Source organism: Grammomys surdaster, unplaced genomic scaffold, assembly GCF_004785775.1.
Source record: "Grammomys surdaster isolate TR1022 unplaced genomic scaffold, NIH_TR_1.0 721, whole genome shotgun sequence".
In the NCBI taxonomy this organism is placed as follows: domain Eukaryota; kingdom Metazoa; phylum Chordata; class Mammalia; order Rodentia; family Muridae; genus Grammomys; species Grammomys surdaster.
In genome coordinates, this window is record NW_021605140.1 from 1868718 (window position 1) to 1894177 (window position 25460).

Genomic DNA, 25460 nt, shown 5'->3' on the forward strand with positions numbered 1-25460 from the left:
GAGGTGAGCACCTCTGTGGAGGTGAGCACCTCTGTGGAGGTGAGCACTCAGAAGCAGCACACTGGGAGAAGACTGTGGCATTCAAGCCACATTCAGCATCTGTGAAGGATGTCAAAGGATAAATACTTTCCTATCACAGCAGATATCTGAAATCTAGACAGTAATAATTCAAAAAGCTGTACATGCAGCAAGATGGAATGCAGTGGGATAACCACAGTGTATATTCCTTCATGTTCTTCATAATATAGCTCTCTTAAGTTCTCCTAACTATTACACAATGGAAGAAAGCACAGGAGAGAGGGCACTTCTCAGAATGGAGTGCGGACAGATACACTTCAAAATACCAGAGGGGTGCAGACACATGCTTACCCCTCGATTGCAGCCACACACAGGCTCTCAAAATCTGTCTTTTCTTTGCTGTCTTTATTACAGGAACAGAACAACTTCTCCAATGTTACAGGCCTCTCTAGTTAGGAGCCTGTTCATGTGGTGGTGCCTCACAGACAGACAGAAAGACAGACTGACTGACATACACTCACACACACAGACACACACAAAAGAGAGAGGGAGGGGAGGGGGAGAGGGAGACAGAAATGGAGAAATAGAGAAATGTACCCTAATCAAGATCACTGAGCAGGCTGTACCCAGCTTCTCCTCAAGGAGCCTCTTTCTCCCTTCCATTCACAGGACAGAAAGCCATAGCCAGCAGAACCAGAGTGCGACACTCTGAAGACTGTTTCACACACCAAGGCTCTCACAGCTTCCAGTCTAAGGACATTCCTGGGGAACAACTGGTGTCCTCGGGCCCTCCAGCTGTGCTCTGAGTTCTATGAGAACATGGCATCAGATGGCATCAATGATGGCCATGTCCTGATGGTAAAACAGAGATGGTTTTCATCCTTTGTTCCTTTTATTTCCTACATTTCACAAGGTCTTGTCATTCTATGCAAAGGCTATTCTAAACTCTGCTACCAGACTCTTAACTAAGATGCTGGTATTTTGAACAAATGCACTAGAAAATATGCTATTTTAAATGATCATCAAAATTCACGAAACTGTGTGATAGCCCACACCTGTAAACCTAGTACTCAGTGACTCCAGCTCAGAAGTACCAGAAATGTGACACTAACATAGCCTGGGCTACACTAGGTTACAGGACAGTCTTACAAACAGTAACAACAAGCCAATTAGAGAACTCAATCCCAAAAAGACGCTGGACCCTGAACCTTTAGAAACAGATTTCACATAGAGGGGAGATGGCTTCCTACTGGCTTCAGCATCTTTAAATGGAGCCATGGGCTCAAATATTCACACAAAACAGAAACAGGGGCAATCCGAACACACTTTGCTTTGAAGGGCTTTCCAGATTACAGAAGAAACCCCTAACACCACACAGCAAACTACCTTAATTATAAGTGGGAGTGGGGGTGAGGGGCAACAAAAAGAAAGTGGTAAGCCATTCTGGGATCAGTCTTCATTCAGAAAACTAAGAAGGCATTTGCTTCTGGAGATCAGACACCATCAGCTAGAAATTCCCGCTAAGTGCCTTTCTACCTACAAACTTTAGAATTTGTGGTTGATTCTTAGACTCACTGGACCCATTAGCAAGAGACAAATTACTCAAGTGACCTAGAAAGCCTCAACTAGTGTCACATGGTCACTAATGGTGAGCACTGCATTTGCAGTCACCTGCTAAGGTACTGGCTAGTGACACAGTCATTCTCACAAGATGCAAACTAGGGGCATTGAGGTTGAGGGGTTTGCTTGTGGTACTACACAATGTCTCCTGGTTCCTCACTAGTTAACTGGGCGCTAAACAAGTCTGTATGAGAAACAAGGACATGTTCTTAATAAACAGGCACTCTTGTAACAGTCTAAATCCCTAACCCAAACGGACTGAGATTTTTATGTGAAAACAGATCTCAACTAATAAATTTTATCAAAACTACTGACTAGCAAAAAAATTTACTAATTAGCTTCTTAGGAAGTCACCCTAAAAATCTTTTAATACAGGTATATTAATAGCCTTATAATTTAGACATCTGATTTAACAACTCCAAAATAAAATAAATGAGATAAAGTCTCACCCAAAAAAACAAAAAACAAAACAAAAAAGCCCCGACTGACAAAGATAACAAGCCCAGTTTCCATGCACTCAATACAGCCACAGACCAAGCATTGGATCCACTTACAAGTCACAGGGCAAGTCAGAGCTCTCTTCTACTTCCTGACAAAACACAGTCCTCTCCAGACCCTCACCAATATATATATCCTAGAGGAAAAATAAAAATATGTCCACACTAGAGAGTCAACTCACGTTACAGGTGAGAGGGGTCTTTTTGCTATGGAACAGATATACCTTCATCCTCTTGGACTGATAAGAAGAGCTGGGAAAAACTCAGATAAACACATACACACACACACACACGCACACACACACACACAGACTCTCTCTGCCTCAGAGAACTGTTATCCACTTCCTTCCCTGAGTGACTTACAAATATCTTCAACTTTCAATGATTATTTTAAACTTTTTATTCTAAACAAAATTAAAATGTGAAAAAGTATTTTACCTTTTTAATATATGAATTAAAATATACCAATATTATTAGGAAAATAAAGATTTAACTTTACATAATGAACACAAAGCATGACTTTCACCCATTTTGTTCCCAGTAAGTCACTGGGAGCATCACTCTAAGAAAGAAAAAATATCAAGCTTCTGTTCTAACTATGAATGACTAGGGCTGGGAGTCAGAAGGAAGCAAGCAGACACAGTAGTGCCCAGGTTTGCTGCAGCCTCAGGAGTCCCGTGAGGGTCAGGCCACACTCAGCCCTGGTGGTTCCCTTCAGAAGGGCAACAGTGGGCACTGAATGCAGTGGGGTGGCCAGCAACAGTTCGCACCTTGCTCACTTAGAAAGGTGCGAGCTGCTTCAGCAACCTTCTAGAAAAGTCCTGGAAACCCAAACCTCTACCAGCATCAACATTCCTCTGCTTTTCACCCACGCAGTCAACCTGCCCTAATTCTTCAAGGTCAGACCAAGTCTCCTTTTCTAATTACCTACGCCTCAGAACAGAGGTAGAAAACATTCTGCATGGTCTGTGCCTGTGTAGATGATTCATGTATTACTTTCCCAGACTCACTACGCGATGGCCAACAATTTCTGGTGCAGAGAGCAGGGCCTAATTACAGATCTGAGTCCCTGAAGAAGCTCCTCAGCCCACGGTCCAGCCCACAAAAGCACCATGTCATTCTGAGGAGAGAAGACAATCCAGGTCAACAAGTCCCCCCTCAGGTTAACAGAAGACACAAGTCTACAAGAAACAGAGTGCTACCAGTGAACTAACTGCCTGTAGTAAGGATTTCAGTGGGCTAAGCTTGAAAATCAAATGATGCCAAAATCATTTAAACAAGGAAATAGACATAAGGCTTATTACAGGGTTAGGACTTAAATTCCATGGGTCAAACATGCAAACTAACATCTTAATTTTACATGTGCACACTTGTGCGTGAGTTCGTAGATGTGTTTATTTGAGACAGCATCTTACCAGGTAACCTTGGCTGACCTGGAACACACTATGTAACCTGGCTAGCTTCAAAATTGGAGATCCATCCGCCTCTGCCTTCCAAAGGGCTGGGATTAAATGTGTGCTCTACCATGTTCTGCCTACAATATACCGAACATATTATGTTGCCAGCAATGTTCAAGACTTAGTGTACTTTCTTACGGGCATCATGGATTGAGTATTACCCCGCAGTACTGCAAATCTAAAGAGGCAACTGTTTATTTCTCAGGAACAGCACCTCATTATGTAGGTAAGGCTGGCTTTGAGTATATGATTCTCCTGCCTCAGCTTGCAGATTGTAGGTTATACTACGTCTGGTTGAAAAGCAACTTTTTGGATCTGCAATTGTGAAGATGGGTCAATGGATAAGGTGCTTGCTATGTATACTGTCTGAGTTCAGATCCTAGACTCATCTAAAGCAAGCATGACAATAACGATCCTGAGGGCTTGCTGGGTCAGGAAATCTAACTGAAATGGCAAGTTCCAGATTTAATAAGAGACTCCAGCTCAAAACATAAGACGAGATCAGGCATGGAAGTATACATCTTTAATACTAGCACTGAAAAGGCAGAGGCAGGCGGATCCCTGTGAGTTCAAGGGTAGCCTGGTCTACCATAAAGTTCCATGACAACCAGAACTACATAAAAAGAGATCCTGTCTAAACCTCCTACCCAAAAAAAGATGGGAAATGGTAAAGGATACCCAAACATTAATCAACCTCTAACTTCTACATATGCATGCATGTGTGAGCAGTCATGCACAGGCCAGTACACACACACACACAATGATTCTGAGTCCATTGTTTCATGGTGGTCGTAAGAGTAGTTACAGTTAAAAAAATTAAGAACCCACTCTATTAATAACAACAGAATATATGTATGAAAGACAAAGATCTAAAATTTAGTTTCAATAAAAGACACTGATTTTCTTCCTGTATAGATAAAAGTATGGAGGGAAAAATCTTAGTTTGCTTTTTAGTAAATGCTAAACATTCAAATAAAAATGACCCCATGGAATAAGAATTCTTTCTGTGATGGTAGGACAATGATTTCTGAATGAAGAAATAGATAACTGTACTGTTCCTGTCCCTGAAGGCAGCACGCCCACTGAAAGCATGGCAGAAACCTTCCAAGAGCATGAGATGCTTTTATAATGCATAAGTTAAGTGGCTTACATTTTGTCAAGAATGCTACTATATAGGGGCTGGAGAGATAGCTTGAAGGTTAAGAACATTGGCTGTTTGCAAAAGACCAGGGTTTGGTTCCTGACACCTAATTGGTAGCTCACAACTGGTTGTAACTCCCAGAGGACCTGATGTCCTCTTCTGACCTCTGTGGGTATATGTGACAGATATGCATGTAGACAAAACACTGATACACAAAATTAAAAACAAGCAGACAAACAAACAAAAAACAAAAAGAAAAACATGGTCTCTAAGACCCAACACTGGCTCACAAAGGATCTAGGGCACATCCAAGCTTCCTGAAAAGGCTCCAAGTGAACACAGGTAATTGTTTCAGAGTGGGCTGCTATCAGCTTGGGAGTGATATCTCTTCTGTAACCACTGCCACAAATAGCAGTAGAAGGACAAACTGGTCAGTTTAGATGGCCCAGAAGGAAGCTTTGTAGGTTACCAGCTACTGCTACAGTACAGAAAATTGCACAGATGAAGTTTGCCCAAAGCCTGTGCCCTGACCACAGGGTAAAGGCTACTGAAGGAAGGAGCTCATGGGTGACAGTACCCTGTGAGATCACAAACATGCAGGATTCAGAACAGGAAAGATAATTACCTGAGCAGCCAAGAAAAGATCTTTGGAGAGTAAGCACGATAAACACTGTCGCCATGCTGACGCAGACCGACAGAGCAACACTGGATGCACTAATGGCACATCTCTCAGGGTGTCTAACCAAGCCCACAGTCTTACAGTGACCTTGTATCTCTTGTAAACCTCCTTGTGATTTTATGCTGAGTGTGTGGCATCTGCATTTTTTTTTCTTTTTTTCTTTTTGGAAGTTAAAATGCACACAAATCAGGCCTGGTAGAACAGAGCTGTGATCTCAGTGGGAGGTGGAGGTAAGAATACCAGGATTCAAGGCCAGCCTCAACCATACACAAGGTCGAGGCCAGCCTCAGATACAGGAGACCCGGCTCATAGAAAACAAAAGCAGAGTGGTGGCTCCTGAGAGCAGAGGAAGGGAGCACAGGTCCTCAGTGCTCGGCTCGACTGACAAGCTCTCCTGTGCTGGAGAGAGAGCGGCTATGGAGTACACTCCTCCTCACACCATCTTCTTATCTGAAATGCTCATATTAACTTTTTAAAAACAAAAACACGAGTATAATGTGTTCTAGAAGGACAGAACAGTTCCGTGCTGCCTGCAGACACGGTTTTCTGAGAACAAGGCTAGCCTCTGTGGCCAGCTGAGTAAGAGGCAAAAGCTTCTGGGTGAAAATAAAAAGAGAGAGAGCATCTCAAAGTTCCTTCTTTATCCTCACATTTTGGATACTAACTCACGACAGCTGACTCCCGCTGAGAGCGAAGAGAATGCCAGTCAACACCACACCGCGCCAGTTTAATTTAATGGTATTATTTTGCCTTGCTTTGCAATTACTCCCACAATCCCTGGGGGAAACTAATGGATTACTAAAAATAAAATGGGGATTAAGTGAATCATTCGGTGTTTTGGCTCCCAACTCAAACTGGCTTTAACAGAAAGGAAATGGACGGGCTCACACACTGCATATCCCAAGAGGGGACAGGCTTCAGGGCTGATTGCCCTGGGTTCTGGATTCTAGACTTTGTCTTTCACCCTGTGTGGTTTTCTTGCTCAGGCTGGGAGCCAGCAGGCTGAAGCCACACCAGACCTCACAACAGCATACAGTGACAGCCAGGGAGAGAATCAGAAGCTTCACCAAGCTCTGTCCTAAGTATGAGATGACTTGTGCCAGAAGATCCAGACCTCAGGGTCTCCCGCTGCAGGGTCACCCACTGGGGTCTCTTGCTGCAACCCTGCTGCAGGGCCTCCCACCCAGGGTCTCACAAGCTAGAATGGATGCACAGGGCCATTTCTGAGACCATCCCCCATTGCCTCAGAGTGGATGATGGAGCCAGAGTTGGCAAACCAGTTGTGGACATGCAGCTTGGGACTGCAGCTCACCAGGCCCACCCTTCAGCTGCACTCAGCTTCTTTGACCCGTAATACAAGGAATAGAGAGCATGTGTGAAATGGTCCAGCCCTGATGCCCACTCTGCTGGCCATTGCAGACAAACACTGTGTGTACAGGAACATGTTGGTCATGAATATCACAATGTATTTGTATATGAAACTAAAAAAATCAAACCCCAGGAAATAAAGTGAATGTCCTTTGAAAAGAGGAAACTAAGTTGTTTTTCTTGCTTTTATATTTTTGTCTCTGCAATCAGAAACTCAAAACATACATGTTAGGGTTTAACTAAGTGATGGTCCAGTTGCCTGCATGCATCTGGGGGCTCCATACCCAGGAATATATGCAAACCCAGAAAGCCTCAAGTTTGCAACATTAAACATGGTGTGAGCATGTGTAAGTAGTAAGCTACTTACTGTATTCTGGTGCCATGGCCACAGACTTAAGACAGCAGCATCCACACTAAAGACATATGACCTGCAAACCAAGAAGAACCACTTTGTAAGAGCATATGAAAAGTTACCAGGACTACACTGCTCACACAATCTCGACAGAGAACAGGTTAGCATTCCTGAAGAAGCAGCATTAACTGGGTTAGAAGTGGAGGTGTCTACAATACTAGTCCATTATAAATATTTCTAAGATCATCTGAGTCAACTGTAGATCCAATTTTTATTTTTTATTTATCTATTTATTTTAAGACAGATCTCTCTCTATTACCCTGGCTGTCCTGGGACTTGGTATATAGACCAGGCTGCCCTCAAACTCACTGCCTTCCTTCTCTGCCTCTGGAGTGCTGGAGTTAAACACCCAGCCTTGGATTTTTCTTTTTAACTTTATTTTCATTTATGTGTATGTGTTTGTATTAAGTACATGTGCTTGTGGGTGCCTGTGGAGGCCAGAAAGGACCCCCTGAAACTGGAGTTTCTGCTGGGAAAAGACTGTATCTCTGCAAGAGCAGGAGGCTCTTAAGTGCTGAGCTGTTTCTCCAGCCCCAGATCCAACTCTCAAAAATCAAAATAAGCAGCACATTTCAACTGAGTAATATTGTTCTGGACTTCTAAAACAAAAAGGGAAAAATAAGAAATGAACCTCAAACACTATTTAGATTTAAAAGAAAATGTAAGAAGCATGTTAGTCTGACCTCTCCAACACTTAATTAACCTGTTCCTAACATAGCATAAACCTGGATGTCAGGTTCAATTCTAAATCTCTAAACTCATGAATCTGAGGAAATGGGCCTGAGCAGAAAAAAAAAAAAAAAAGATGCACATAACTGCCTCAACAAAGACTCTTGGAGACTGGAATGGCTTTTAATACTCACAAATGAAATCTAAGAGTGCTGCCTGCCCAGCCTGGAGATCTAATAACAGTACGGTGAAAGCCCACCTTGGTGGCACATCCTAGCAATTTGGGAGGCTGAGGAGTTTGAGACAAGCATAGGTAACATTTCAACAGACATAGAAAATATTAATATGACCACCAAAACACAAGAGCAAATCATACCCTCAATTAAAAGGACCTTATGATGGTTAGTTTTGAATGCCAGCTTCCCAAAACCTAGAATTAATTCCCTGAGAACCAAGTTTGAATTGAGCAGCTATTTAGATCAGACTAGCCTGTGCGCATGTCTGTGGAGAGTGGCCTTGACTGTTAACTCATAAAGGGACACTCACTCAGACCACTATACGAAGGAAACAAACACCAGTCCCTGGTGGGGGAGCTCTGAACTGTATAGGGCAAGAAAAGGCTAGATGGGGGGAGGGGGAGAGAAGCAGGGAGCATGGGCGTGTTCAGTGCTCTCTTGCTCTTGACTGTGGTATGGTGTCTTGTTTGCTTTAAAATAAAGTTTGAGGAGCTGTGAAAGGGAAGCTGGGAGATTAAAAATAGAATATGACATTTACAGCACATGTATCAACACACCATCAAAGGACACATTCCAAATACATGAACAACCATCACAAATAAGACAGACAATAAATGACAGGCCACCAAATCAGACCTCAAAATGGCCAGCACACATCTGGAAAGATCCTGCCTCATCCATCACTCTCTAAGCACAAGTACAACTGCAATACCACCGTGTTCCACTACAAGGTATAGGAGCTGGCTACAACAGCTAAACTGTAAAACTCAGACCACATTATATACGAGATAACCCCCCCCCAAGGCTTGGGGAGGCACACTCGTGTTAAAGCTTCCCCAAGGCTAATTGACTAATTAGAATTCATGGAGAGTTGGGGTGTTATAGATACTGGGCTAAATTACTTTGGGCTGCCTTCAGTCTCCTTAATTGTCCACCTCCATCTGACCACCCATTTGACTATCAGAGACCTTTAGAATGTACCAAGAGGCTAGCAGTTTCACCAGCCCCAAACTAAGAATACCACCGTAAAGCATCTGAGCCTTACAAGACTTCCTCTCTGGTATAACCCACCTACCTAAATTTCCCATCAACCTATTTCAAAAGTGCCTTGATTCATTGCTTTCTTTTGTTCCATAAAACTCCATTAAACTGTTACCACTTGGAGCAAGTTTCTTGGGGCCATGTGAACCTGAGGTCCTAAGCCATGGACATTATTATTTGGCCCCAAAATAAACTAACCCTTTCTCCCTTTGAGGTGAGAGCTATGTTTGCATCAACAGACATCTTAAGATGCAAACAACTTAATTCCCATGCATTGCTCGTGCGTGAAAACTAGAAAACTGTTGGTATCTAACAATACAGATTACAAATACACCCTATCTCCCTGAACAACTGTCTGCTAGGAAGGTACACACAGATGCTGAGAAACTCTGAAAACACTAAAAGAAACACTAATACCAGTAGCAGAACCTGGTGACAAACATGACGAGGCACACAGTAGAGTGGTGTATAGGAGGAACCAAATGACTGTCTCTGTAATGTTCAGACAGTATTTTATGATTTGCCGGCAATTAAGTTTTCTTTCTGTCTTATCTACCTAGGCCACCTTTGAAGTACAAAAGCTGTTAAAGACCACAAGTTTATTTATTTCAATAAAATCTTATTTACGAAGACAGCCTGTACAGTATAGTTTTGTCTGCTACAGTGCAAGGTAGGAGGTGTGGACCAGAGCAATTTAATGCTGATGTCCTTCCTAACCAGGAGCACACAGGATGAGGGACTCTTCTCTGTGTTCAGAACAGGTAAGGTTGGGGCTGGGGCTAATACAGAGTTCCTCAAACACAAAGCTATTTTCACAGTTAAGTTTGATATGAAAAAAATTAAGTGTGGCGACTTTCTGATTCCCCTATCTTTGTTTTATACAGAAGACAGAGCATCTTAGCAGTTGTTATGTCAGGGGAGGATGTTGTCAGAGGCCCTCACACACTGCTGCAGTGAAGCCTGTGTCCCCAGCAGCATCTAAACAAATGCAGCACCTCTTCTCAGTTACACGCAGGACTTGGGAAATGAATTACAATCACACAAACACAGGGACAGCAGAAAGTGAATGCAACAGAGAGGAGAGAGGAAAGCAGCAGGTGGGAAGACAGAGAGCCACTGGATCAAGGCCCAGTACTTTAACACCATCCACTGAAAACACCACACATTATCCAAAGCAGCATTAGCAGCTAGGAAACGTGGCTCAGGTCACTGATCTTGACTTCTAGCTGGAAGTACCAACTACTTTAGAGCTTCTAAGGCTCTTAAAGGACCAAAGCAAACAATGCCAATGCAAGAGTTTCTCTCAATCTTGATTGGGCAGTAAGTTTTAACTTTTCAAGAAGCAGCCCTGACTTTGACTAGTTCTGAAGCCCTGACTTTGACTAATTCTGACTTCTAAGCCTGCATGCTTTCAATAACTTGTGTTTCTTGAGTTTATCTCACATTAATTATGATAATCCATTTTACTATAAACTTTAACTCAATATTAGAATTTCCTGAGTAGCAAGCAAATGATTAGGAGAGGTAGAGATTGCACAGAAGCCAGGGACCACAGACCACAGGCCTCACAGTGCAAACTATATTTTATTCCAGTGGGCTTTATCAAGAGAGAAAAAGAAAAGAAGAGAGAAGAAAATGCTTGGACAGGAGTGGAATCTGTTCACTCCACTGCTCAACGGGCACCAGCAGGATACTGGGATTCCCTGGAAGCTAAACCAGAAAGATTAAGTCCCGGGACATCTGTGCAGACTGTAGAAGTAAAAGGGGCCTCTGACCATTTGGTATCTTTTGCTGCAGCAGGCCTTCCCTGGAAACAGGAGAGCATCACTGCAGAGGTGTTCTCCTGGTGCCTTAAGAAATGCTCCTAACTCCAGAAAGACAAAACACTAAGATAAAAAGAAGCTTGCTAAGTGAACCAGGCCTAAATTATTACAACTGCAACCCATTTCCTTTGACTTTGTTTCCTCTGAAAGATCCAGGGGCACATAAAACTTCTATTAAATAGCACCTGCATGTGTTTCTCTTGTCTGTCTATCTTTCAATACAGGAGCCTGAGCCATGAAAAGCAATGTGTCTCCAACAACATGAACAGAAATGTTCAGAGCAGTGTGACCCCTGTAGTCAAAATCTAGAAGCCTTTACAGTGTGTCTACACATCAGAAGAAAATGAAGGAATTAGGATAGAATGCAGAGAGAGAGAAGAAGGAGAGCACTGCCTGCCTTCAGCAGAGGTGTCATGTGCTCTCAAGGCCACGCTGGTCATGTATCCAGTGTTAACCCTTTACTACCACTGTCTGTACTGCTATCAGTTATTGCCATTGTTTATGTGGGAGCTCAATCTGCCTGGAACTGAACAGTAAAAACATCAAGACAGCCCATAGGTCACCTGACACAACCCCACCACTCCTAAATCAATTTCTTACTTCTTTAAAAAAAAATGGATATGTGTGTGTGATTTATTTTCTTATTTTATGTATATGAGTGCACTGTAGCTGTCTTCAGACACACCAGAAGAGGCATCAGATCCCATTACAGACGGTTGTGAGCCACCATGTGGTTGCTGGGAATTGAACTCAGGATGAAGTGCTCTTAACCGCTGGGCCATCTCTCCTTGAAATCACATGTTTCAAAGTCTTCGACTGTACTTTCCAATCTTGATAGTACCCATTTCTCCAAAGTGGTTCCTTTCTCCAAGAATGGTGTTTACAAATAAAAATCCAGATATCAGGTGCTGCTGTCACTAATGAACACCTCTAGGCATGTTCACTGGATGGAGAGAGGGGCCATACGTACACGTGTGCTTTCCCATGGATTTATATTTATATGCTATCTATCAATCTACCATCTACCTATCAGTCTACTGTCTATCCTTTATCTATCATCCATCTATCTATCGAGTGTCAGATTAATGCACAAACTGAAATATTTAATACTGGTACTTGTACACATCTGTTTTCATCTTGTGTGAAATGAAACTGAATTCCCATTCTACCTTCTGTATAAAAATAGATCTCAATTTAACCTAACTTGCTTGTGAAAGGCAAGATTATAAAATTTTTGGTAGATAATAAAAGATAGCGTATACAATATATAACAGAAAGGCCACAAGCACTAATAAGCTCTCTCCGTTGTAGCAATGCAGGAATTGTTTAAGAGTGACATGACAGAACAGCAGGTCACAAGCAACAACTGCAAATATTAAGATGAATAACTGCATGTATAACTCCTAAACAAGTAGACGGGGCAAATGACTGAACAGAAAAACAGGAGAAGCTGGAAAAGAAAGGGACTGGAAAGTGATAGCATGTTTCTTTAACAACTAGAGAAACTGGGCTGGGGTATTCTGCTTCATATTCAAAAAGACCTGGGTTCAAGCTACAGCATCACCCAAACCAACCAAACAAAACCCAAATATACCAAAAAGCAAACAAACTAGCAGCCAGAGAAATATAAAAAAGTACCTTCATTAGCCTATCACTAGACTTACTGCTGAGTCAGATGGGGGACTGCAAAGATGGGTAACAATGAAATGCTCAGGTGCTCTAGAGTACAAAGGTGCATCATACAGGACAGATCCGAGGGTCTATCTTGGTGCAGTCACACAGGACAGATCTGAGAGGTCTATCCTGGTGTAGTCACACAGGACAGACATATAGGTCTATCCTACCAACCAGCAACTTCACCCTGACATTTCTGTTTACAAGAAGGCAGAAACATGAAAACTGCAAACTACATAAATCCCAACAGAAAGTGAAATAGATTTTAGCAGTGAACTATAAAACTGAATGTACCAAATTAAAATCTAAAAGTGCTATGCCATGAAAGAAGTTAACACAATCTTAAAATTTTAAAATATATGAAGTCCAAATCATGATCACTAAACAAAATTAAACAAAACTGCAGAACTCACTCATTATTTATTGAGGAAGATTCTTAAATTCCCAGAGTCCAGTTGCAGATTTTAAAAAGCTTTCTTCACACTTACAGGAATGTAGGTATTTAAAGGACAAAAACACTGAGACAAGATAGGACAAGATACGACTGCTAAAAGATCAACACTCAGACCTACTATGGAAGTTGGAAGAAAGTAACTTCTCAAACAACAAATCCACTTTGTAACCCAGAGCTCACTGTCCAGTGTAAGTTTCAGTAAGTATAAAGTGAGTTGGTGACACATCTGTCATGGTTTAACTCAGTGGTTCTCAGCCATCCTCATGCTATAACCCTTTAATACAGTTCCTCATGTTATGACTATCCCCAACCAACAAATTATTTTTGTTGCTACTTTGCAACTGTAATTTTGCTACTGTTACGAATTGTAATGTAAGTATGTTTTCTGATGGTCTTATGTGACCCCTGTGAAAGTGTGGTTCAACATCCTTCCACCTAACCCCACCACCACTCAATGGTCTACAACTCACAGGTTGAGAACTGCTGGAAAAGGGAAGGGTACTGAGGACTTATCAGGGTTGGTTCTGAGAATAAGGCTGGTGGTTTAAAAGCATAGCCAAGAGCATCTCCCTGCTATACATGAAGATCATGGAGATTATGCTCTCAAGAAGACACAAGAGGTCAGGGTGAATCATGTTTGAGTGAATCCTGCTGAGGAAAGCATGCTTGCTTAAATGTAGCATTAGTAAATTCTGCAAAGCAGCAGTATCCCTGAGTCTACAGCTTCCAAGTGTGTATGGCCTGAACTCACTCACACCAAAAGAAGTTGGGGGTCGGCCTCTGAGAACCAGGCAGATTCATCCACTCTAGGGTAAAGATAATGTACAAAGATACATCCCCCTAGATGGGGAACTCTGAAAGTGTTAACAGTATGTCCACAGGGAAGCTCAAGTAAAAGAAAGCTGATAGGACAACTCCACAGGACTCCTTTAAAGGAGGCCAGTCCACTGTCACTCTGCAATCCTGAGTCCTGCATGGCCATGTGGAAGGGACAAGGTGACATAGCTTTCCACCCCCGGAGCAGAGCCAGCAGGGTGTGGGTCTCCAGGAGTATTGATGGTTGCTAGGCATGAGGCTTGTTTGTATTAAAAAAAATCTTCATGTTCCTCCTTGGGAAAATATTCTCCTTGCCAAAGTTATTAGGAAATGTCCTCTCTACCAAGATAAATGACTCCATGTTAATCAGCAATAGCTCAATTTTGGGAGGCAAGGGTACATCTAATATCTCAGAAAAATGGTAAATGCTATGACCTTCAGGACAGCCCTTAAGGCTGTGAGAAAAAAAACTCTTAAAATATGAGTTCAAAAGTACATAATTACAAAAATTTTTTTAATTTAAAAAAAGTACATAATTTCTCAACTATGCAAAATATAAGGATGTAATATGAATTTTATAAAAAGTTTCACAGACCTAAAAGAACAAAGGCAGCTGCACTATGAGCCAGCATGTCAGAAAAATATAAAGGCAAGTAGATTCCTGATTTCAAGGTCAGCCTGGGACAGAGAGAATTAAGGCCCAGGCATGGTGGGAGCAGTAATCTCAGAGCAGATCCCACCTAGCTGGCTTATTGTCTATGCTTACAAGAGCAGGGAGGTCTCTGAATTCATTGGCAATGTGTGTGTGTGTGTGTGTGTGTGTGTGTGTGTGTGTGTGTGTGTGTGTGTTTGTTTGTTTGCCTTTTCCTAGGAGTCAAGGGGCTAAGGTCAAAAAATGCTTGATTAGTGGGATAATCAAAAGGGAACCTGGAGTAAATGAATGAATTGATAGGTAAATACTCAGAGGTTAGGCTTTAGCCTAATCTAGAGAGCTGAGCTATTTGGATGAGCTCTCTGGACAGCCAGCAGGAGCAGGACACGAGGTTGTCAGTTATACCCAGGACTGACCTCCTCAGAACCCCTTCCAAGCTGAGGCAGGGCCTTGGCACTGCAAGGTTCCTTTGAATGTGCTATATTTAAAGGGAAGTACAGACACCTGGTCTCAGAGAAACCACAGTGCCCTTCATGGACACTCACTCAGCTTTAGAGTTCACTGCTAAAATCCAGTGAAAGAGGCAGCAAGAGAAATCCCTCACATCACACAAGTTTAACAAAGTCAAAGAAAACTCAGAAAGAAACCACCTGTGATCAGATGCTGTCTTCCTGTGAGCCACAGGATCTAACTGGTCCAAGGGCCAGCTAGACTAGGTGCACAGGTACACGCACTCAGTAATCAAAAATAAAACAACAACAACAACAAAAAAAACAAAAAACAAACCACCCTAAAGTGAGGGTTCCTTGGACCTTTCAAAGTCAACAGATGCTAGTAATCTGAAAGAATTATAAGCCACATATTTCAATTTGGCGTCAAAGGTAGTATTTCCCTTGGTATGGCTGTATAATGGTGTTCAGAATTCATATGATTATGGGCTACATTCTGTACATGTGACAGTGGGTACAAAATCCAAAGACAGATGGGAGTTACACAGAAGCATCAGTGGTAGCCTGGGCTAACTAACAGCAATGCTTTGAAAAGTACAACTTCATGGCCCACAGAAGAAATTTTCACTGTTAAGTAGAGGTGAGATCTTTGCTTATAGAAAAAGTAAATATTCAGGTTAACAGAAGAAATAAGCTGTTGTGGAATACACTAGAGGAATGTTTTGGCAAACCACTAGTTCTTATTCTCAAGGGTACACACTAAGTATCAGCCAAACAGTCACTGAATTTATTAATATGATTTGGTACAGGAATTCTCCATTCTTTCTCTCGGAACACATAAATAAATCAGAAGCAATGTGTGCTTTTCTCTCTACAGTAACAACTGTGCATTTGGCCTGAATTCTAAATAATCAGGTTCTTTATGAAAAATTTGAAATCGTGCCAATATACAAATCTTCTCACTAAAAATAAGCATGAGAAAACAGGCTCAAAGTATAAGTGTCCTATTTACTGGAATGGAGGACATCTCCAGAAAGGCTGGTTAACAGCACTGTATGTGATCTTCAGTCAGCAAAACATAACAGTTGCTAAAGGTCTGCAGGATGCGCACCCAAGTGGGCTGTGAAGGGCATGAGCACCTGCCGTCTAAAAGCCAGGGGTTTCCTATCCAATCACAATCCATCTTTCTATGCTGACTAGGGCTGGCATGGGTATGGTGATTAGTTTCATTCATGTATTAACTTGCCCAGCCTATAATGCTCAGTTAATGTGGTCAAATACAAATCTAGAATTGCGGTGGGGGAGGGGGGATGGTGAGGAGAGCATATGCAATGTCCTTGGGATTCCAAGTAGAGCAAATAGAAAAGAACAAATCCCACTAATCTAGGAGTCAGATGAAGGTGTTTTAGATGCGGCTAACACCAACAATAGTGAAGATTACCACAAGTTATGTGGCTGGCCCCTCCAATTCAATCTGCTGAAAGGCCAACAAAAGCCCAAAAAGGACAAAAAAGTCCTGCCTTGCACATGCATGGCATGATGAGTTGCTAACCTCTGCTACTAACCTCCCGAGCAGCCACACCACATCTCTTCCAGTCAGGAACACAATCCCAATCTCTCTATACACACAGATATGCACTTCTATACAAATATGCTCTTTCATACAGACAACTACTGTTGCTTTTCGAATGCACCTGACTAGTATTACGAGGTTTAAAAAAAAACAAAAAAACCAAACCTGTCTCTTCTGCTCACACCTGAGCACCCTATGTCTGAAGATTTTTCCCCAACAACCAATTCCTCAATTCTGGATGCCCATTGGTAATCCCACAATTAAGTCAATGCCCTACTGTGCATCTGCCATCGGCTTAGACGTCTTAAGTCAAGGCCATGTTCCCACAATACTGTTCCCATTTCATATGCCAAACATGAGACTAGTTCTCTGTACTCCTGAAGGTTAAGTAATTGGGTCTCCACAATCCCCTCCTAGAGTTTAGTAATTTCTTAGAATGGCTCACAGAACTCAAGAGATCAATGACCACAATTATTGGTTTATTACAAAGGGAAGAACTGAGGAAAAGCCCAGTGAAAGACATGGCAGGATGCTGGGCAGAGGGAGGGAGCACTCTGCCCACCTTATGTGAGTAACAACCCAGAAGCTTCCTCCAGGGATTCTTACAGAGGCAGGACTTCATCACACAGACTTTAGGGACCACCTGTAAGTGACTAAACCACTGGCCATTCATGATGAACAAGTCAACCCCACAAAGCCACATGGTTGACTCCGCTATTAACCAGACCCATTCTGAAACTAATACAACTGAGCAGCTACCAGTTATCGAAGAAACACACACAAAGATCTTTAATACTCGTGACCTGAAGTGTCTTAGAAATTTCTGTATTAGAAAATTCTGAGAGACCACATGGGTACTGACTTAAGGCAGAGCCCAGTGTGGCTGACACAGGGACCCCTAAGACTATGGGAGGATGAACCCTCAAACACTCTTCCCTGGTGGAACTTATAGGAAACAGTACACAGCAGGCATGAGGTGACAATGATACCTATGGCAGTCCTCTGTCTTAGAGAGGCTCCTGGACTCCTGTTGTGTTAATCCTTGGTGGAGATGACTAGAGCCCTTGGAATGAGAGAAGCTGGACAATATTCAGATGATACGGAAGTGAATTAAGTTTTAGCTGACAGCTGCACTTAGAAGGCAGGTAGCGCGCCAAGCATGAAGCCAAGCAGCGCTAAGGAGATCTAGTGACAAAAGGCAGAATAGAAAAGAAGGGTAATTTCCAGCTGCAAGGGGATGGAGGCTGGAGATTTAGTTCACTAGTTAAGAGTACCTGTTGCTCTTGCAGAGGACCCAGGTTCTATTCCCAGTACCTACACAACAGCTAACAACCAGTTGTAACATTCTAGTCTGAAAGCACACATGCTTTCTTCTCTTCTAACTTACGCAGGCATCAGGCATGCACACATGCATAAAATAATTTTCAAAAATTAAAGTTCAGAAAATAGGGTCAAATGGTCAGTAGAGAGAAAAACTAAAAGTAAGAATGGGAAGGAAACTGGGGAAAAGGTTTTGATGGATCTGTAAGACCCAGAAACTAGGGAAATGGTTTTCAGTGATCCTGTAGGCAAAGACTAGAGTTACAAACTGCAGCTTACTTGGTTTCATTAGTTTGCCCTCAAGAAGTATTCAACAATGTCTACAAAATGTATTTCATTGAAAATGTTCTGGGGTTTTTGTCCATTTGTGTTTGTTTTTTTGTTTGTTTGTTTGTTTGTTTGTTTGTTTTAGAGACGGAATGTCACTATGTAGTCCTGGCTAACCTGGAACTCACTATATACACTAGGGGCTGGCCCAGAGCTCCTAGATTATTCACCTGTAATGCAATTAAAGATGTCCATCACCGCTCCACGATTCTTCCTATCTTCTTAAAGATACAATGATTACAAAATGTCTCCAACAGTACTTCACCAAGAAGGAAACCTAGGGTTCAGGTGACAACTCCATGTATGGACACTGGAAATGCTGGAGGTCCCCAGCTAAACACAAAAGGAAACCAAAGTATCGGAGCAGCAAATATTCACCATGGTGCTAACCGTGTTCCCTCTCTATTCAACACTGCTCAACTAAAACATGGCCTATAACACTGTCACCTCAGCACAGCCTTGTACGTGAAAGCTCTTAACAACGTATACTATTCTGTAGCTTACCAGGAAATAAAATGTGGCCCATTCTTGCCTTTATCATCTCCTTGTTCATGTTATTTAGATAACTACCACAGAATACAAATTTCAAGCTACTTTCTTTTTGGTTTATAAAAATATAAAAGATGCATTTCAGTCAGACTACAGGTTCTTTAATTAAATGATACTGATGATGCTTATTCGACAGCTTATTGATGCTCAGAAATGAAGATCACGGATCTGCATAATGCACACCCATTCATAGCACTCCACTGCCTGACACTATGTTGAACAAGAAAATATATAAGTGGGGAAAAAAGACAACTGAGGTGCCACACTTTTATCTAAACATAATCAACTATAAGGCAAATAGTTTTCTACTAAGCAAAAATCAGAAGATAGTTTTATGAAAAAAAAATATTAAACTTGGGGGCTCAAGAGAGAGTTCAACAGTTAAAACACTTGCTGATTACACAGAAGACCCAGGTTAAGTTCCCAGCAATCACATGGTGGCTCACAGTGCCTGGAACTCCATTTCCAGGGCACCTTATGCCCTTTTTTGGCCTTGGCCTCTGACGGTCGCAGAAACACAAGTGGCACGCACACATGCAGCCAGGCACACAGATGCACATAAAGAAAAAAATAACACATTTTTGAAAATTAAGCTTGCCAGCAACAATAACTCATACCTTTATATGACATAATCCTAGCACTTGAGGAGGCAGGAGGATTAGGTGTTAAAGGCCTCCTTAGACCACACTGCAAGGCCTGAGCTACAGAAGATCTTGTCTCAAATAATAAGTAAAATAAAATACATTTTTGGTAAAAAGTATTTGGTAAACAACAATGACTGAGGGCAATTTAAAATATGTATCAGTATCTTTTCAGCCTTCTCATAAATCTTAAGTTGGTCTAAAATCTTACATATTCAACATGTTTTTAATGGCAATCTTGTTGGTGTTTTAGGCTCAGCAAATAAGATATCTGGAAGTTATAAAGAAAATTACTTAAAACTTTTCCATACACAGTACCTTTGGCAATTACCAATTTTACACACAATCACTCTAAGCTGGCACACACAGCAAACTTTCAAATATTTTACTAATAATTGTCGACTGTCAACTAACAAATTTAACTAACATATTCCTCTCCTAAAGCTGCTAGAAACTGCAAGATCAAATCAATAGAATCAGCATGTTAAACTGCCATGCCCTCCCCCTTTCCAGGGAACTTAACTTCTAAGGGTGGTTAGACTTAGGACTCTCAATATTTACAGATGGGTTCAACATCAAAGCCAAATTAAGAAATTGCTATAAAATTCCATCACAACCTTCTAGCTGTGTGGCTATAATTTATTTTCACACACACTGTTCTTAGGACAAAATGAGCTAGCCTACCAAATCTCCTCTTTCTAATTAATATCATATACCTCATTCAAAACTAAACTTAGACAAACTTCATCACACTGACATATGTTATGGACAGGGAAAGGAGGCCAGAAGCATGAGAGCTAAAAATTTCAAGATCATTTTACAATAAATTACAACTTTGTTCTACAAAAGAAAAAAGTATGCAATAAAATTTAAGTTTTCTGAGATGCATGTGTGCGCACACGTGTGTGCGAGTGTGCATGTGCGTGGTGTTTAACCACAAAGCCTACGACAGAAGTGGAGAAACCAACATTTTCTGGCTACGTAATGTAAGCTATGGAATATACTAGGAGAAATAAATGGGCAGTCCCTGTCCTCAAATGCACTACACCCTGTAGAAGGATGCTGCTATACAAAGCACAGAAGCAGAGCCAGTTGCCGTCAGTGTGTGGGGTAGGAATGAGGTATCTCATGAAGGCATGAGCACAATACAATCCTATTATAATGAACTTTATTAGTAATGAGTTATATTAATCTATGCTAGTCCAGGAGAAAAATATTTTGTCTGGAATGGCTAGTTTACTAATAATATGATTTTATTGGTGCTTTGGTTCTTCAAAACACTTTTAAAATACTGGCAAACTTTTATATTTAATAAAACCAGAGGAAAAAAAATAAAACCAGGGTAGTTTATTCCCAGCTTAGTAGTCAAGATTTTTTTCTGGTCCTTTAAAATATTCAAAGTTCATCAAGGCCTTTGAAATAGTAAAACCAAAACAGCCAAATGCATGCCTCAATCCCTGAAGGTAGGAGAGTCCTGGATACCAGTCAGGGCCAAGGCAGCCGTGCAGTGACTGGCTAGTGTTCCAGGACGTGACTGATACACAGCAGGGGAAACATGACTAGTGGGCTTTTCAAGATGATTTATAAAGTTAAAATGCACATAAAAGCCCACAACTGCTAAGTGCATGATTCAAGTTTTTGCCAATGTGGCCTACTGTGTACACTGCTCAGTTAACAAATGGCACTGCTGTCGCCTCAGCAGGTCCTGGTGACTTCCAAAGCCTATGGTCATTGTGACTGCCAGCACCACAGACTGTTTCAGCCCATTTTTGAGCGGCTCAGGTACAGCAAGAGAAAAAGAACATTTATATCAAGTCATAAACAACACACCAAAGTACAATTTCCCAGTGCTATTGATGAACGCTTTATTACTTTCTAGCTTGAACTTGTAACTGCCACTCTGAAACCGGACATTCTCCTAGAGCACACATGACTTATTGGTGGATCTGTACCCCTGGGAGTACAAATGCAAGTCAAAGACTGGGTCAAGTTTTACTTCCAGGAGCAGCACACATAATTCAATTCACCTGCTCCACATGAGGCTCCGTGGCCTGCCTCACCTGCTCCACACCTAATGAGTGGTCTGCCTCAGCTGCTTCACACTTGGACAAGTGGCCTGCCTCAACTGGTCCACACCTGGATGAGTGGCCTGTCTCACCTTCACTGCACCAGGATGAGCGGCCTGTCTCACCTTCACTGCACCAGGATGAGCGGCCTGTCTCACCTGCACTGGACCTGGATGAGCAGCCTGCCTCACATGCTATCCTGCTAAGACTGTAATGTTATATCACCATGCATCTAATTTGTACTTCCCTAATAAATGACTCTGAGGACATCTAGACTTCTTAACCAATATGCATCTTCCTATGAACTGCTTGTTCAAGTGTTGTATCTCTCAATACAGTTAGTGTTATTCTTTTATATTCTTTATATAATGCAGCTATAATGCTACAAATCATACAAAATCTCTTCCTATTATAATTTGTCATTTAACCTTTTATTTTAATGAAGAGCTTCTTAGTCCTGCCATTCAATTTATCAACTTCATAGAGCCAATTTCAATGCAATGCAAACACTCCCATCTCTGTGAACTAAGAGTAAGTACAGCTGACGGAACAGTTCAGAGATGAAGTGCAGGATAGTGCTGCGTGTTCTGGGTGCTGATTTCCATCCTCAGCACCCAAAAGCACAGGTTCCTAAGACTAACTCAGCATCAAGGAGTATGTCTACAGCAAGGTGTTAACCACCAGAAACAAGTCTATAAGTCTATACACTGTGTTTTGCAAGTTTTAGTTTGTTTAGTCCCTAGCACTAAACAAACTACTACAAGTATAATAAGAATATTATGTACCGCCGGGTGGTGGTGAAGCACACCTTTAATCCCAGTACTTGGGAGGCAGAGACAGGCGGATTTCTGAGTTCGAGGCCAGCCTGGTCTACAGAGTGAGTTCCAGGACACCCAGGGCTACACAGAGAAACCCTGTCGCGAAAAAAAAAAAAAAAAAAAAAAAAAATATTATGTACCATTGAGCTATACCTATGACACCTATATGAGTATTTTAATTCAAGCAAATAGAGCACAGATGACTGTTGTTTTGGGGTGTGTGTGTGTGTGTCTGTGTCTGTGTGTGTCTGTGTGTCTGTGTCTGTGTGTGCATGTGTGTGTGCATATATGTATGTATGTACTCACAAATATAGATCTAATCCTGGAAGTCATCTGAGCTTGAAGAAAAGCAGATGCCTGATGTCAGGTGGGCACATCTCATGCTGCCATTGCAGTCAGGGACATTTTAATCTCTACTTGTTTTAAACAATGTCTGAAGTGGAAATTTCTAGCTTCTTTGGAAAGTTAGTTATGTCAAATGATGTCTTGCTAAAGCTGACACAGGCTAAAGGATGTCTTGATATAGCCAACATGTGGAAGGACCTGAGATGAAGGAGTATAACTATGTCCCCACGGACAGTGAGAGATGAGCGCTGAGCATTGGTTTAGTTTGCTCGTAAAGCTGCCACTGAGAGAAGCTCGTCCAAGAACTGCTTGTGAGGTTCCTGTGGCAGTTTGCTGCTTCCAAGGCTACACCTCGGGCCAGCTGGCGAGCCTAAAGGTTTCTTCAGGACTAGAGAGCAGCTGCTGGTTTGTGCCTGGTGTCTGCTTGCTGAAAGGACTGGTGTGCAGCTTCCAGTTCATGTGTGCTGCCTGCCTGCCTAGGACTGGTCTGGAGCTGCTAAGAGACTGAACTGCCACCAAAGGTAGAGCTTGCCCCCAAAGAACTACTGCTTAACAGGTCCACTTCCTCCATATCCTAATAACTTTTCTCTTCCACTACCTCTGCTGGGTGGTGGGCTAGAGTAGAGGCTGAACCCTACAAATATCCCTCAAAATAGGTTCTGTTTACTCATTAGGAAGAAATTCAAATTATGGTCCTAAAATCCCCTAACTCAAACTAGACTAATGATAATGCAGAGGGAACAATAATTTCTCTATTACACTGAAAGGCGAGCCCAGTTCACATGCTGAAATGAGAACAGAAACAATGAGACTGATTACTTAAGATCTGTATTGTACAACAACCGCCATGTTATAACACGGGCGTGTACACAAGCATCCTTGACAGCTGATGTGCGCCTGTCAGTGCTGGGAGACAAGGACACATAGAGAAGTCCCCTTCCCGGTCACTAAGATGCCTAAGTTCCATTCCTACTAATTACACCAAATGACATAACAAATGTGGAAAGAACATGGAAAGCTCTGTAATACCCAAAATTAACTTGTAAGCCCCACCTGCCCAAGGACCAGATAACATCCTAGACTATTGGGAGTTGTAGTTCTTGTTATTTTCCAACAAAGCCTCATGGGAAAGTGCAATGGCCTATGGGTTTGTCTTTATAAACCTCTTTAACACATGTCTTGGAGTCACTCAGCTGAGAAATTTCAGGAAGTGATCCTGATCAAAGTCCATCTCTTCTTAGTCAGTATTTAATATTTAAGTCTTCGTTGTCACTGTTTATATTAATACTGATAAGAATTCAGACAGACTCCTCTGGAAACTCTAAAGAATTTGAAAATATCCAATGTATAAAATGGTTCAAGAGAGTTTGTTTTGTTTTGAGACAGGGTCTTGTATGTAGCTCTGTCTGTTCTCACTTTATAAGGAGAACAGTACAAAGTGAACTCACTTTGTAGAACCTGCTGCCCTTTAACTCACAGACATCCACCTGCCTTTACCTCCCAAGTGCTGCAAGTGTCACAGCACCCAGCTTATAAGAGGCTTTTCAACAAAACTTGCCATAAGACATCATCAAAAATTAGTATAGGAGCTTTCAGAGACTATTGGAAAACTACAGTTAAATACGATTCTTCTGCACTCAGTAACTAACTTACCAGGAGAGCATCAGTAGAGCCAGGAAACGTTGTGCCAAAGCCTACACGTAGGTAGACAAATTCTCCAAAGAGAAACGTGCTGGTGTTTGGGATTGCTCAATAACACCCACAGGCTTCTCAAAGGCTGTGGTAGCTGGGCAGCCATGAAGCTGGGCAGCTGAGCCCTCTGGACAACACCTGGTGCAGCTACGGAACCACAACCTGGAGTGCTCTGTGGGGTCTGGTCAGGTCAGAGTTTGAGGGCTTCACTTGGGGCTGTTCCTGAGAGCATCTCATCAACTCTCTAATGTTTCTGGGCTTTAACTTAAGATTACTGCATAAAAGCAGCACAACTGAGTGAAGTGGGGGAGGGGCCACAAGAGCTCCGACTAAGGACCAAACATGAACTGAAAGAGGGACAGGTGCAGCGCCACATTACCAAACCACCCGACAGCTGCAATCCCACAGTGACCTCTGCTATCGAGAAACAACATCCCAGAGGCTTCAAATAATTTTTCTCAGAAACTGTTCATAGAAAGCCTACACTGAAAGGAAGATTCACCAAAGACAAAAGAAGGAAAAAAAATATATATATGTATATATATATATATCACACACACACACACATATATATGAATGAGAGACATTTAAAATCACAAGCTATTGAGAAATTTACATTAAAACCATGGGGTGACATGTTCTGTAGCTACTAGGACTGTCAAAAGAACGCAACGGGAACTCTCAAACAGACATGATGGGGCACATGGCACACGTGACTTGGCTACTCCTGAGAACAGCTTGGTGGGTTTCTGTAACACTCTTACCTAGGACTCAAAATCACACACCTGCACATCTCCTTGGAGAAACAAAAGCTAAGGAGACTGTGGGTAGGTGATAAACTCAAGGAACCAGCACTTGCCTAGACTGATCAAAGCCCTGGGTTCAAACCTCAGAGCTGTGAGAAAAGGGGGTGGGGCTTGCCCGAATGCTATGTTTATGGCAGTTCTACTCAGCAGCACACCAAACTGGAATTAGCCAAAGTGTCCTTCAGTGGTAACTATACAAGCAACCTGTCCAGCAATAGAAAGCAGCAAGCTACAGACAGACACCGCCACTTGAATGAATCTCAAAAGCAAGGGAAGAAGAAGGGAGGGAGGGGGAGGAGGGGGAGGAGGGGGAGAGG

General features: G+C 42.1%; 1 protein-coding gene across 3 annotated transcripts in view; it reads right to left on the minus strand.

Annotated features, from left to right (window-relative positions):
• Sipa1l1 (signal induced proliferation associated 1 like 1) overlaps positions 1-25460 on the minus strand; it is a 198361-nt gene that overhangs the window by 127764 nt on the left and 45137 nt on the right. For all 3 annotated transcript variants that reach the window (XM_028782145.1, XM_028782144.1, XM_028782143.1), the window contains exon 3: positions 7148-7208. The gene's annotated coding sequence lies outside the window, so the exon portion shown is untranslated. The remainder of the gene's footprint in view (positions 1-7147; positions 7209-25460) is intronic.